Genomic DNA, 12,807 nt, shown 5'->3' with positions numbered 1-12,807 from the left:
CTGGGTTGTAAGTGTTGGAATGTGGATCATATGGTTGCCTTTGTTGATTTCCCACATAGTTGGCCTCTTCCCAATCACCTCCTTCAGTGCTTACTTCCTCTTGATCTTGTGTGTGTATTGCAGCCACTTGATTTGTTTCTAATTTCCTGGTGAGCTCTGCTAGTTGCTTGGCAAACACCTTGTTTTGGGCTAGAATTGTATCAACATGGTTCAGCTCCATGACTCCCTTAGTGTTGTGTCTCTCTGAAGCATAGTAGTACTCATTCTCAGCCACTGTCTCAATCACTTCAATGGCTTCTTCCACAGTCTTTTTCCTGTTCAATGAACCTCCTGATGAATGGTCTACAGCCTTCCTTGATTCATAAGAAAGTCCATCATAGAAAATATGCAATTGCACCCAGTCATGGAACATGTCTGGTGGGCATTTCCTTGTCAAATCCTTGAACCTCTCCCATGCCTCGTAGAGAGTTTCACCATCTTGTTGTCTAAAAGTCTGAACCTCAGATCGAAGCCTATTGACCTTTTGTGGGGGGTAGAAACGTGCCAGAAACTTGCTTTCCACCTCATCCCAGGTTGTTAGGCTCCCCCTTGGGAATGATTCCAGCCACTTAGCTGCCTTGTCCCTAAGTGAAAATGGGAACAAGAGCAGTTTATAGGCATCTTCCTGGACTCCATTGGACTTCACAGTGTCGCAAATTCTCAGGAATTTTGTGAGATGTTGGTTTGGATCTTCATTAGCACTCCCACCAAATGAACAATGATTCTCCACCAGTGATATTAGCTGTGGTTTGAGTTCAAAATTGTTGGCCTGAATGGGTGGTTTCTGAATGCTGCTACCACAATTCCCAGAGGTTGGGTTTATGTATGAACCAAGAACCCTCCTCTCGGGAATGGCATTGTTTCCATCAGCTCTCTCATGGTTGTGAACTTCTCTATCCATGTTGAGATCTAGAGCTTCCTCAAAATTGTCCTCAGATTCTCCTTCAGATTCTTCTTCTCCCAGTACTCTCTTCCCTCTTGCTTCCCTTCTAAGTTTATGAAGGGTCCTCTCTGGTTCGGTATATGGAGGAGTTGATGTCTCTCCTCTCCTACCTGTCATACAAGAACACAGCACAGGCAATAAACAAGTGAAATACTCTTGGTTAATGGAAGAGTATGGTTAGAGCAGTTGAGGAATTAATTCAAATAGTTAGTGAGTCAGTGAGTTAGTTGCTTGAATTTAAAGGCATAAAGAAAGAAAGCAAGTAACAGAGTGCAGAAATTAAAATTCAACAAGTAACTTGAACGGAATTAACAAAACAAGAAAAATGCTCAATCTAGTTAACTTCCAATTTGAGAATTGTCAATCGAAAACCAATCCCCGGCAACGGCGCCATAAACTTGATCTAGCCATAAACTTGATAGCTACGATTTTAGGAAATTGCACAATCGGCAAAAATTCCTTCCGGCAAGTGCACCGGTTATCGTCAAGTAAAAACTCACAATAGAGTGAGGTCGAATCCCACAAGGATTGGTTGAGTGAGCAATTCGGATTAGAAGTGTGTTCTAGTTGAGCGGAATCAAGATTTAGATGAGAAGTGCGGAATCTTAAATTGCATGAATTAAAGAGCGAGAAGCTAAATTGCTGAAATTAAAAGGGGATGGGGGTGATTGCATGAATTTAATTGCAGAATGTAAAGAGAAAGTGTAGATCAGAAATGGGGAATTCATTGGGTTTCAGGAGATATTGAGATCTCCGAATCAACACATTTTTATCCCTTCCTCAACCAATGCATTCATTGAATTTTGCTTGGCAATCTTCTATGATTGGATCCCAATCCCTTGGCTCACCAATTCTCTCTAAAAACAAACAGATTCCCAATCCCTTGGTTTAAATGTTCATAAGAAGAGATGATGCTCGATCTCTGATTATACCACACAGTTTCATGAACCACAATTTGGTAGGATTACATGTCACAATATCCATCCAAACCCCAATCCAATTCACTGTGAGAAAACTTCTCTAGCATGAATCCTCCATTCCTTTCCCAAGGTTCCGAAGGATTCCAATTATGGATAGTTTCTTTCCCAAGACAACTAACCAATAGAATTAGATTGAGAAGCTTTCTAACAAAATTCAAGAGAAAAGATTGAAGAAGAAGATAAAAACTATTATTGATTCATTGAATTACAATAGAGCTCCCTAACCCAATGAAAGGGGTTTAGTGAGTCATAGCTCTGAATTCAATTACAAAAGTATGAAAACTAGCAAAGATGAAAAAGTTCCCCCAAAAGTAAAAATAAAAGTCCCATTCTAACTTAAATTCTATCCTATTTATACACTTTCTAAATTGAGCTTCTGTTGTGTTTCTTGGGCTTTGAGGCCTTTCCCTGATTTCCTTTTGCTTTGGGTTTATGATCCATAATCCTGATGAGGCTTGCTGATCCAATTCTGTAACATTCATTGAGCCAACTTAGTGATAATCAAGTAATGACACATGACTCAACAAATTGAAATTCCAGACTCATCAATTCTTCAGGCCCAATCCCATAAACCATGATATTCAATTGGGTTTCATACCAGAGTATGTTTAAGTCAATGTTTGTGCTCAAATACTAACTTAAACTGCAATATCTTTGGCCCAGAAACCCTTTCACAAAGTGGCGTTTAAGTTGCAGTTTAAGCTTAAACTGCAACTTAAACATTGGACACTCCTGGAGGTGATATAATTCAAGCACGTTTAAGCTTCAGTTTAAGGTTAAACTGAAGCTTAAACGTGGAAATGGAAGAAAGCAATCCTGGAGGGTGGAATTGTCGAACACGTTTAAGCTTCAGTTTAAGGTTAAACTGAAGCTTAAACGTGGAAATGAAGATTGCAACCCTGGAGGAGAAATTGGGTCGAACACGTTTAAGCTCCAGTTTAAGGTTAAACTGGAGCTTAAACGTGGAATGCTTCCTGGAGGGTGAAATGTCGAACACGTTTAAGCTCCAGTTTAACCTTAAACTGGAGCTTAAACGTGGAAATGGTTCCCTGGAGGAAAATTCTGGTCGAACACGTTTAAGCTCCAGTTTAAGGTTAAACTGAAGCTTAAACGTGGAAATGCTCCTTGGTGCAATTCTCATTCTGGCGTTTAACTTCCAGTTTAAGGTTAAACTGGAGGTTAAACGCCAGTTTCAGCATTCCTCAGCTTTCATGATTTTGGCGTTTAAGCTCCAGTTTAAGCTTAAACTTGCTTAAACTGGAGCTTAAACTGGAGCTTAAACTTGCTTAAACTGGAGCTTAAACTCCACATGTGATATTCAAGCTTCCTTTATTGATTTTGTTGCTTCCTTGCCTAACCTCTTCTTCCCTGAAATCATCCAAACAACTGCATCAAAGTCTTGCAAAATTTCATGAGAAATCTTCCATTCATAGCATTCAAGTAATATAACTAAAAACTCATGAAATTTGCATCAAAATCATACTGTTTGGATGGTTCATTTCTTTGTTATTCATTTAACCATTCTTGGTTACTTTAAGCTCAAGAAAATGCATAAAACAACTAAAACTAACAGAAAAATGCTAGTGAAACTAGCCTAAGATGCCTTGGCATCATTATGCTTCCTTCCTTGCTCCCTTTGATCCATGCTTAGCCTATTTCAATCCTGGAATTACTAGCAAACACATCAACGCATCTTATGGAATCAAGGAGGAATTAGAATTCATCAAAATAAGGTTTAAAAAGCATGTTTTTACACTTGAGAACAAATACGGGAGAGATTACAAAACCATGCTACTTCATAGGCTAAATGCGAGAAAAGGTCATCAAAATACTCTAAATTCAATACAAGATAAACCCTAAAAATGGGGTTTATCAACCTCCCCACACTTAAACCTTAGCATGTCCTCATGCTAAAATAAGAAGGAACTAAGGGGTATGACATTTATTAAATGCAACTAAACTACATGAACCTATCTAAATGCAACTACCTAAAGTGAATGCAAATGCTTGGTTCAAACAAATCAATTCCCAAGGAAACATGTGTAAGCACAAGAACTAGAGCAATAGGAATCAAGTCCAACCACAATTGTATTGAAACTATCAAAAGAAATTCAAGCTTGCAAGAATATAGATAATATGAGTGAACACATGTGATTAAACTTTTGAACCCTCACCAGATGTGTATCCGCTTTATTCACTCAAGTGTTTAAGGGTTAATTTACTCAATTCCCTTCTAATCATGCTTTCCAAAATTTGATTTTCTTCTAACAATCAACACCTATTCAATGCATGCATACATTCATCATGAGGTCTTTCATTTAGGTTGTAATGGGGTTAGGGTCAAGGTAGGATCATTTATGGTTAAGTGGACTAAAGTTTAGACCTTTGATTAGCATAGACATTCCCACCTAACCTATATAATGACCTATACAAGTTCAAACTATTCTAACTACCCATTCTTCACTTTTTCTTACATATTCATGCATTCTATTTCTTGATTCATAACACTTATGCATTGATTCCCTTTTATTGTGCTTCACTTCGGGGCGTTTTGTCCCCTTTGGTTGCTTTCTTTTTATTTTCTTCTTTCTTTTCTTCTCTTCTTTTTTCTATATTTATTTTTTTCTTTTCATTTTATTTTTCTCTTCTTTTTTCTTTTCTTTTTATACTTTGTACAAGGACATTGATGAGCGGATAATTTATACGCTTTTTGGCATTGTTTTTAGGTAGTTTTTAGTAAGTTCAAGCTACTTTTAGGGATGTTTTCATTAGTTTTATGTTAAATTCACATTTCTGGACTTTACTATGAGTTTGTGTGTTTTTCTATAATTTCAGGTAATTTCTGGCTGAAATTGAGGGACTTGAGCAAAACTCTGAAAAAGGCTGACAAAAGGACTGCTGATGCTGTTGGAATCTGACCTCCCTGCACTCAAAATAGATTTTCTAGAGCTACAAAATTTCAAATGGCGCACTCTTAACGGCGTTAAAAAGTAGACATCCAGAGCTTTCCAGCGATATATAATAGTCCATACTTTATTCGGGAATTGATGACGTAAAGTGGCGCTCAACGCCAAGTACATGCTGCTGTCTAGAGTCAAACGCCAAAAACACGTCACAACCCGGAGTTGAACGCCAGAAACACGCTGTAACTCGGTGTTCAACTCCAATAAAAGCCTTAGCTCGTGGATAGATCAAGCTCAGCCCAAACATACACCAAGTGGGCCCCAGAAGTGGATTTATGCATCAATTACTTACTCATGTAAACCCTAGTAGCTAGTCTAGTATAAATAGGATAATTTACTATTGTATTAGACATCTTTGGTCTCAGTTTTGTTTTATTCTTCATCTTAGGAGACTATCGATCATGTTTTGGGGGCTGGCCATTCGGCCATGCCTGAACCTTTCACTTATGTATTTTCAACGGTGGAGTTTCTACACACCATAGATTAAGGGTGTGGAGCTCTGCTGTACCTCAAGTTTCAATACAATTACTATTATTTTCTATTCAATTCTCTTTTATTCTTATTCCAAGATATACGTTGCACTTCAACTTGATGAATGTGATGATCCGTGACACTCATCATCATTCTCACCTATGAACGCGCGTGACTGACAACCACTTCCATTCTACCTTAGGCCGGGTGCATATCTCTTAGATTCCCCAACAGAATCTTCATGGTATAAGCTAGATAGATGGCGGCATTCATGGGAATCCGGAAAGTCTAACCTTGTCTGTGGTATTCCGAGTAAGATTTCGGTATTGAATGACTGTGACGAGCTTCAAACTTCTGAAGGCTGGGCATTAGTGACAAACGCAAAAGAATCAAGGGATTCTATTCCAACTTGATTGAGAACCGACAGATGATTAACCGTACTGTGACAGAGCATAGGACCATTTTCACTAAGAGGATGGGATGTAGCCATTGACAACAGTGATGCCCTACATACAGCTTGCCATGGAAAGGAGTAAGAAAGATTGGATGAATGTAATAAGAAAGTAGAGATTGAAGAGGAGCACAGCATCTCCATATGCCTATCTGAAATTCTCACCATGGAATTATATGAGTAACTATTTACCATTTTATTTTCTGTTTATTATTTATTTTCGAACTTATCATAAACCATTTAATCTGCCTAACTGAGATTTACAAGGTGACCATAGCTTGCTTCATACCAACAATCTCTGTGGGATCGACCCTTACTCATGTAAGGTATTACTTGGATGACCCAGTACACTTGCTGGTTAAGTTGAACGGAGTTGTGTCCACATATAGTCAATAGCCATTAAATAAATCTCATGCAAATACAAAGAGGATCACAATTTCGTCCACCAAGTTTTTGGCGCCATTGCCGGGATTGTTCGAGTATGGAAAACTGACGGTTCATCTTGTTGCTCAGATTAGGTAATTTTCTTTTCAAAAATCTTTTTCAAAATTTTCTTTTCTTTTTCGTTTTTTCAAACTTTATTTTCGAAAAATATAATAAAAATACAAAAAAATCATAAAATCATAAAAATAAAAAATATTTTGTGTTTCTTGTTTGAGTCTTGAGTCAATTTTTAAGTTTGGTGTCAATTGCATGTTTTTAAAATTTATGCATTATTTTCGAAAATTTCATGCATTCATAGTGTTCTTCATGATCTTCAAGTTGTTCTTGACAAGTCTTCTTGTTTGATCTTGATGTTTTCTTGTTTGTGTTGTTTGTTGTTTTCATATGCATTTTTCGTTTGTTAGAGTCCATGCATTAAAGATTTCTAAGTTTGGTGTCTTGCATGTCTTCTTTGCATCAAAAATTTTTCAAAAATATGTTCTTGATGTTCATCATGATCTTCAAAGTGTTCTTGGTGTTCATCTTGACATTCATAGTGTTCTTGCATGCATTCCTTATTTTGATCCAAAAAGAAAAGAGAAAAACACAATTATGACGTTTTAATTTTAATTATTTTTCTCTCTCATAATTAAAATTTCAAAAATAAAAAAATATCTTTTCCTTATTTCCCTCCAAATTTTCGAAATTTTGGGTTGACTTGGTCAAAAATTTTTAAAATCCACTTCGAGTACAGGGAGGTCAGAATCCAACAGCATCTGCAGTCCTTTTTAGTCTCTGAATCAGATTTTTGCTCAGGTCCCTCAATTTCAGCCAGAAAATACCTGAAATCACAGAAAAACACACAAACTCATAGTAAAGCCCAGAAAAGTGAATTTTAACTAAAAACTAATAAAAATATACTAAAAATTAACTAGATCATACTAAAAACATACTAAAAACAATGCCAAAAGCGTACAAATTATCCGCTCATCAGCTGGCCTCTCGGCCATGCCTAGACCTTGTTCTTATGTATTTTCAACGGTGGAGTTTCTACACACCATAGATTAAGGTGTGGAGCTCTGCTGTACCTCGAGTATTAATGCAATTACTATTGTTCTTCTATTCAATTCCGCTTGTTCTTGTTCTAAGATATCACTTGTTCTTCAACTTGATGAATGTGATGATCCGTGACACTCATCATCATTCTCACCTATGAACATGTGACTGTCAATCACCTCCGTTCTACCTTAGATTGGGTGGATATCTCTTGGATTCTTTAACCGAAATCTTCGTGGTATAAGCTAGAATTGATGGCGGCATTCAAGAGAATCCGGAAGGTCTAAACCTTGTCTGTGGTATTCTGAGTAGGATTCAATGATTGAATGACTATGACGAGCTTCAAACTCCTGAAGGCTGGGCGTTAGTGACAGACGCAAAAGAATCACTGGATTCTATTCCAACCTGATTGAGAACCGACAGATGAATAGCCGTGCCGTGACAGGGTGCGTTGAACATTTTCACTGAGAGGATGGGAGGTAGCCATTTTCACCGTTGTTAATTGCTACCTCCCATCCTCTCAGTGAAAATGTTCAACGCGCTCTGTCACAGCACGACTAATCATCTGTCGGTTCTCAATCAGGTTGGAATAGAATCCAGTGATTCTTTTGCACCTGTCACTAACGCCCAGCCTTCAGGAGTTTGAAGCTCGTCACAGTCATTCAATCCTTGAATCCTACTCAGAATACCACTGACAAGGTTTAGACCTTCTGGATTCTCTTGAATGCCGCCATCAATTCTAGCTTATACCACGAAGATTCTGATTAAGGAATCCAAGAGATATCTACTCAATCTAAGGTAGAACGGAGGTGGTTGTCAGGCACACGTTCATAGTTGAGAATGATGATGAGTGTCACGGATCATCACATTCATCAGGTTTAAGAACAAGTGATATCTTAGAATAGAAGCAAGCATGATTGAATGAAAAACAGTAGTAATTGCATTAATCCATCAAGACACAGCAGCGCTCCTCACCCCCAACCATGGGGTTTAGAGACTCATGCCGTAGAAGATACAATGAGAAACGTGTAAAGTGTCATGAGGTACCGATACAATGTCAAAAGATCCTATTAATAGTGAACTAGTAACCTAGGGTACAGAAATGAGTAAATGACGTAAAAATCCACTTCTAGGTCCACTTAGTGTGTGCTTGGGCTGAGCATTTGAAGCTTTCATGTGTAGAGACTTTTTCTGGAGTTAAACGCTAGCTTTTATGCCAGTTTGGGCGTTTAACTCCAATTTTTATGCCAATTCCAGTGTTAAACGCTGGGAATTCTGAAGCTGATTTGCAACGCCGGTTTGGGCCATCAAATCTCGGGCAAAGTATGGACTATTATACATTGTTGGAAAGCCCAGGATGTCTACTTTCCAACGCCGTTGAGATCGCGCTAATTGGGCTTCTGTAGCTCTAAAAAATCCACTTCGAGTGCAGGGAGGTCAGAATCCAACAGCATCTGCAGTCCTTTTAAGCCTTTGCATCAGATTTTTGCTCAGGACCCTCAATTTCAGCCAGAAAATACCTGAAATCACATAAAAACACACAAACTCATAGTAAAGTCCAGAAAAGTGAATTTTAACTAAAAACTAATAAAATTATACTAAAAACTAACTAAAATATACTAAAAACATACTAAAAACAATGCCAAAAAGAGTATAAATTATTCGCTCATCAGGTTGGTGCCATACAATTAAGTTTCTTGGAGAATCTCAATATTTGACTAAGCATTGTTGTGATTGAAAAATCCAAAAATTTCAAAATTTCCTTAGTTTACCCTTTCTTTTCAATTTAAGACCAATTTCTCATGCAAAAAGGTGACTAAGTTTTAACAATTCACAAATAATTTCTAATCACAACCATAAGCTAAAGAGGAAAACATCTAGCATCCAAAATACCTAAAATCCAAAATAAGCAGTAAAAGTATCCAAAACGGACCAAAATAGTAAGAGTATCCAAAATAAACTCAAATGCATCAAATATATATAAAGGTGCGCAATTTAAGATAACTAGGAAATAGCTGAAAATGTTCACCGGTCCTCTCATGGTGCCACCGGCAACCTCCCCACACTTAAGACTAAGCATCGTCCTCGATGCTAATCTTGAGGATCAGGGGTAGGTACACCGGTAGGTGCTGACTCTGTCTGAGGCTGTGGGGCCGGCTCCTCTTGGGGCTGCTGAATCTCTGTGCGTCAGGTACAGCTGGAGGCGCATCCTGCTGAGGTGGCTCCTCGGCATCCTCCTCCTGATGATCCTGCTCATCGGAGGCTGGAGAGTCTGAAAGCAGAGGTAACTCAGCGCCCAGGAGATGAGTGCCTGATCCATCCGATCCAGTCGGCGCATGATCTGACACTTTTTGCGCTCCAGAAACCGAAACAGACGCTGAACCAGTAGGTAAGTCGGCTCAGTGCTGAAGAAGGGCTGTTGAAGAAGATGGAGCTGCTGCTGTAGAAGAGGATGGGCTGCTGTCGAGGCTAAAGTCCAGCTGCCCCTACAATTGCTCTAGCCCTAGATCAGCGTCTAGTCGGGCTTCTCGTGCACCCAGCCACCCTAAGTGTAACATCCCTCATTTTGAAAAATCTAAATATAAATAAATTGTGATTTACCTTATTGAGTTTAAACTTTATAATTTAGAAATATTTTATTAGAGATAATTAAATAGATTCGGAGATAATTTTGTTTTAAATCAAATAAGATTCTTAAGTAATTTTCTATAATGGAATATTTTGTATAATTTTAGTAATTGAAAAATTAGAAAGGATTGTATAATTTAATTCAAGTAACTTTATTCTGAAAGGGTTACGATTTATTTTATTAATTTGATATCTTATTTTATAAATTAGTCAATTAAGAATAATTAAATTAGTTTTATTAATATTTGGAGTTTAAGTTAATCAATATTCTTATGTAATTTTTATAATTGGTTATTTCATATGTTTTGGAAATAAAATTTAGTGATGGAAGTATTATATAATTTAATTTAAGTAATTTCTATATGAATAAATTATGGTTTATTTTATTACTTTGAGCTCTAAGAGATTTATTATTAGGAATGATTAAATGGATTTTATAAATACTTAAAGTTTAAGTAATTTTATTATAATTAGATATTTGTAAATTGAAATTAAAGTTTCGGTGATAGAAAAATAATAAAAGGTTATATCATTTAATTTGAATAATAGTATTGAGTCTAAACTATATTTTATAAAAATGTGATTAATATGCTTATTTTATAATGTAAAATTAAAAATAATGATTGAACTTAGCAATATGTTAATAAACAATATTTTTATATATTTTTCATAGAGTATATTTAATTTTAAAATTACTCTACTCTTCAATTTTATCAAAATATCTATCATATCTATTCATATTCTTTTATAAAATCCTAATTTCTAACCCTAATTCCCAAAATCAAACTCAGAAACCCTAATTTCCCAAATGAGAAACCCTAACCCTAATGTTCCCTTTCCTCAGCCACTGAACGCAGCTCTACCCCTTTTCTCCTAAAACCACACACACACACAAAAGAAGAAAGAAACGCAAGAGAAGAGAGAGAGAGCACGAAGAGCAGAGAAAAGAGAGAGGAAGAGCTCTTGCCCCGCCGCCGCCGTGACCGTCGCACTGCCACCGTTCAACTCCGCTCGCGCTGCCGCGCGTTCTGTCATCATCAGAGTCATCGTCGTCGTTTGTGGAGCCGCGAGGAGCTCGCCGTCGAGCTGCTTTGCAGCGCCGTCCCGTCCATAGAGCCGAGCCCGAGCCCGCTTCGTCACCGCCGTCGGGGTCTTCATCGTCGCTGGTGCGGTCGGGAGCCGCCGTCGTTGGAGAGAGAGCAAGCGCGAATCTGAGAAAGGGAGAGAGAGAGAGATACGACGCAACAGAGAGGAAAGGAGAAGTCTTCTGTCATCAACGCCACGCCTCTTCACCACCGCCGCCGCCGGAATTTCTGGTTGCCGCCATGATTAATGGTGAGTTAGTTAAACCCTAGCCATGAGAACCACCATCTTTGAACCCTTGTCACTCTGTAAATAGCTTGTATCTCCTCTGATGTTCTTGGCTATGTTATGTTGTTGAGCATGTTTTAATGGGAGCCACTGGCGGGTGATGCTGCTGCCGGAACCACCGGGGGTGTTGCTAGGAATCGCCCCTGCCCTGCTTCTGCTATACTTAGGTTCAACATCCATTGGCCTGGGTTAGCCTTTTCCCCTTATTACTGCTCCAATTGCACGCCTTATTCTGCCATTCTTATTAAACTGTTGTTTTTTTAATTCACTTTGGTCTTTGTTTTTAAATTACCAGAGTGTTTCTGTTTCATTCCATTGAATTCGAAATCTTCATTCATGCAACCAGGTCATTTTGAAGCAATGCTACGCTGTCCCGGTTGTTTGAGTAGTGCTGCCTTTGGGCAAAACGGTTGCGTGACTATAGAGTCCGCCACTGTCTCGCAGCAATTCTGCCACGGTCTCTTGAATTGCACACGAGTAGGGTTTAAACATTTCATTAAGAATGCCACAACGTTATTGAATACTGCAATAGATTTAATACCTGTGAGTAGTGATGACTATGTGAATATTGAATTGTGGCTGAAATGTGATTTGGAATGTTGATAGTATATTGATTGATTATGTGATGGAATTGTTGATGATTAATTGTTGAGAATTCCTGAATTTAACGGGTTATGTGGATTTGTTGCCATTGAGTTGTTATTTGGTATATGGAAATGTTAATGAGTTTGGTGGTGGTGATTTGGAATTGGTTTGAGGGTATTGAAGGGTGGATTGAAACTAAATGGGTTTGCTGAAAATCAGTTCTCTTGAAAAAAACGGCAACTTTGAAAGTGAATCAGTGATCTATAGTGACTAAAATATAAGAATTTAAGTGTAAGTAAATTATATAAGTGTAATGTGAAAACTCAATTTTAAGGTTCGTATCAATTAGAGAATAGTATGATCAAAGTAATTCAAAAATCTAATTTCTGCATAACTCTAAACGAGTCAGCAGCTTTGAAAAGCTATAATTAATTCTGTGTTTATCGGAATGGCGTGGAACCAAATCTGGGGTTAAAACTTGGGGATACAAGGAACTAAAACTGGTAAATTTGGAGACTTTTTCATTAAGTTTATGATTTATGGTGAATTTTTGAAATTGGGGATGTCAAATCTGGTTTTTCTGCAGAACGTTTAAACACGAGCAGCAACTTGGATTTCTCTATTGGGGAATTCTGCAGTTTGAATTTTGAGATGGAAACAATTTAATGAAACTTGGCCTAATACTTAATTTCAAAAAAATTTAGAATTGTTAGGTGTGATTAAGATTTGATTTCAAAGAAAGATGTATATGCCAGTAAAGTCAGCTTTGTTTTTCTAAGTCGTAACTTTGAGGTTTATAATTTTAAATCTGGAATGATATTGAGATGCAGCCAATTGGAATGAAAATTAAGTATGTTATCATATTGACGAAGATTTCAGGCTATCCATGTTTTAATG

General features: G+C 37.6%; 1 non-coding gene across 1 annotated transcript; it reads left to right on the top strand.

Moving 5' to 3' along the window:
* The first annotated feature begins 410 nt into the window (after window positions 1-410).
* On the top strand, window positions 411-514 carry LOC112708609 (small nucleolar RNA R71). Its single transcript, XR_003156458.1, has one exon. It is a non-coding gene; the product is annotated as a small nucleolar RNA R71 (small nucleolar RNA).
* Window positions 515-12,807: the final 12,293 nt, after the last annotated feature.

Source organism: Arachis hypogaea, chromosome 8 (assembly GCF_003086295.3).
Source record: "Arachis hypogaea cultivar Tifrunner chromosome 8, arahy.Tifrunner.gnm2.J5K5, whole genome shotgun sequence".
Lineage (NCBI taxonomy): Eukaryota > Viridiplantae > Streptophyta > Magnoliopsida > Fabales > Fabaceae > Arachis > Arachis hypogaea.
This window is presented reverse-complemented; position numbering and strand designations above follow the sequence as displayed.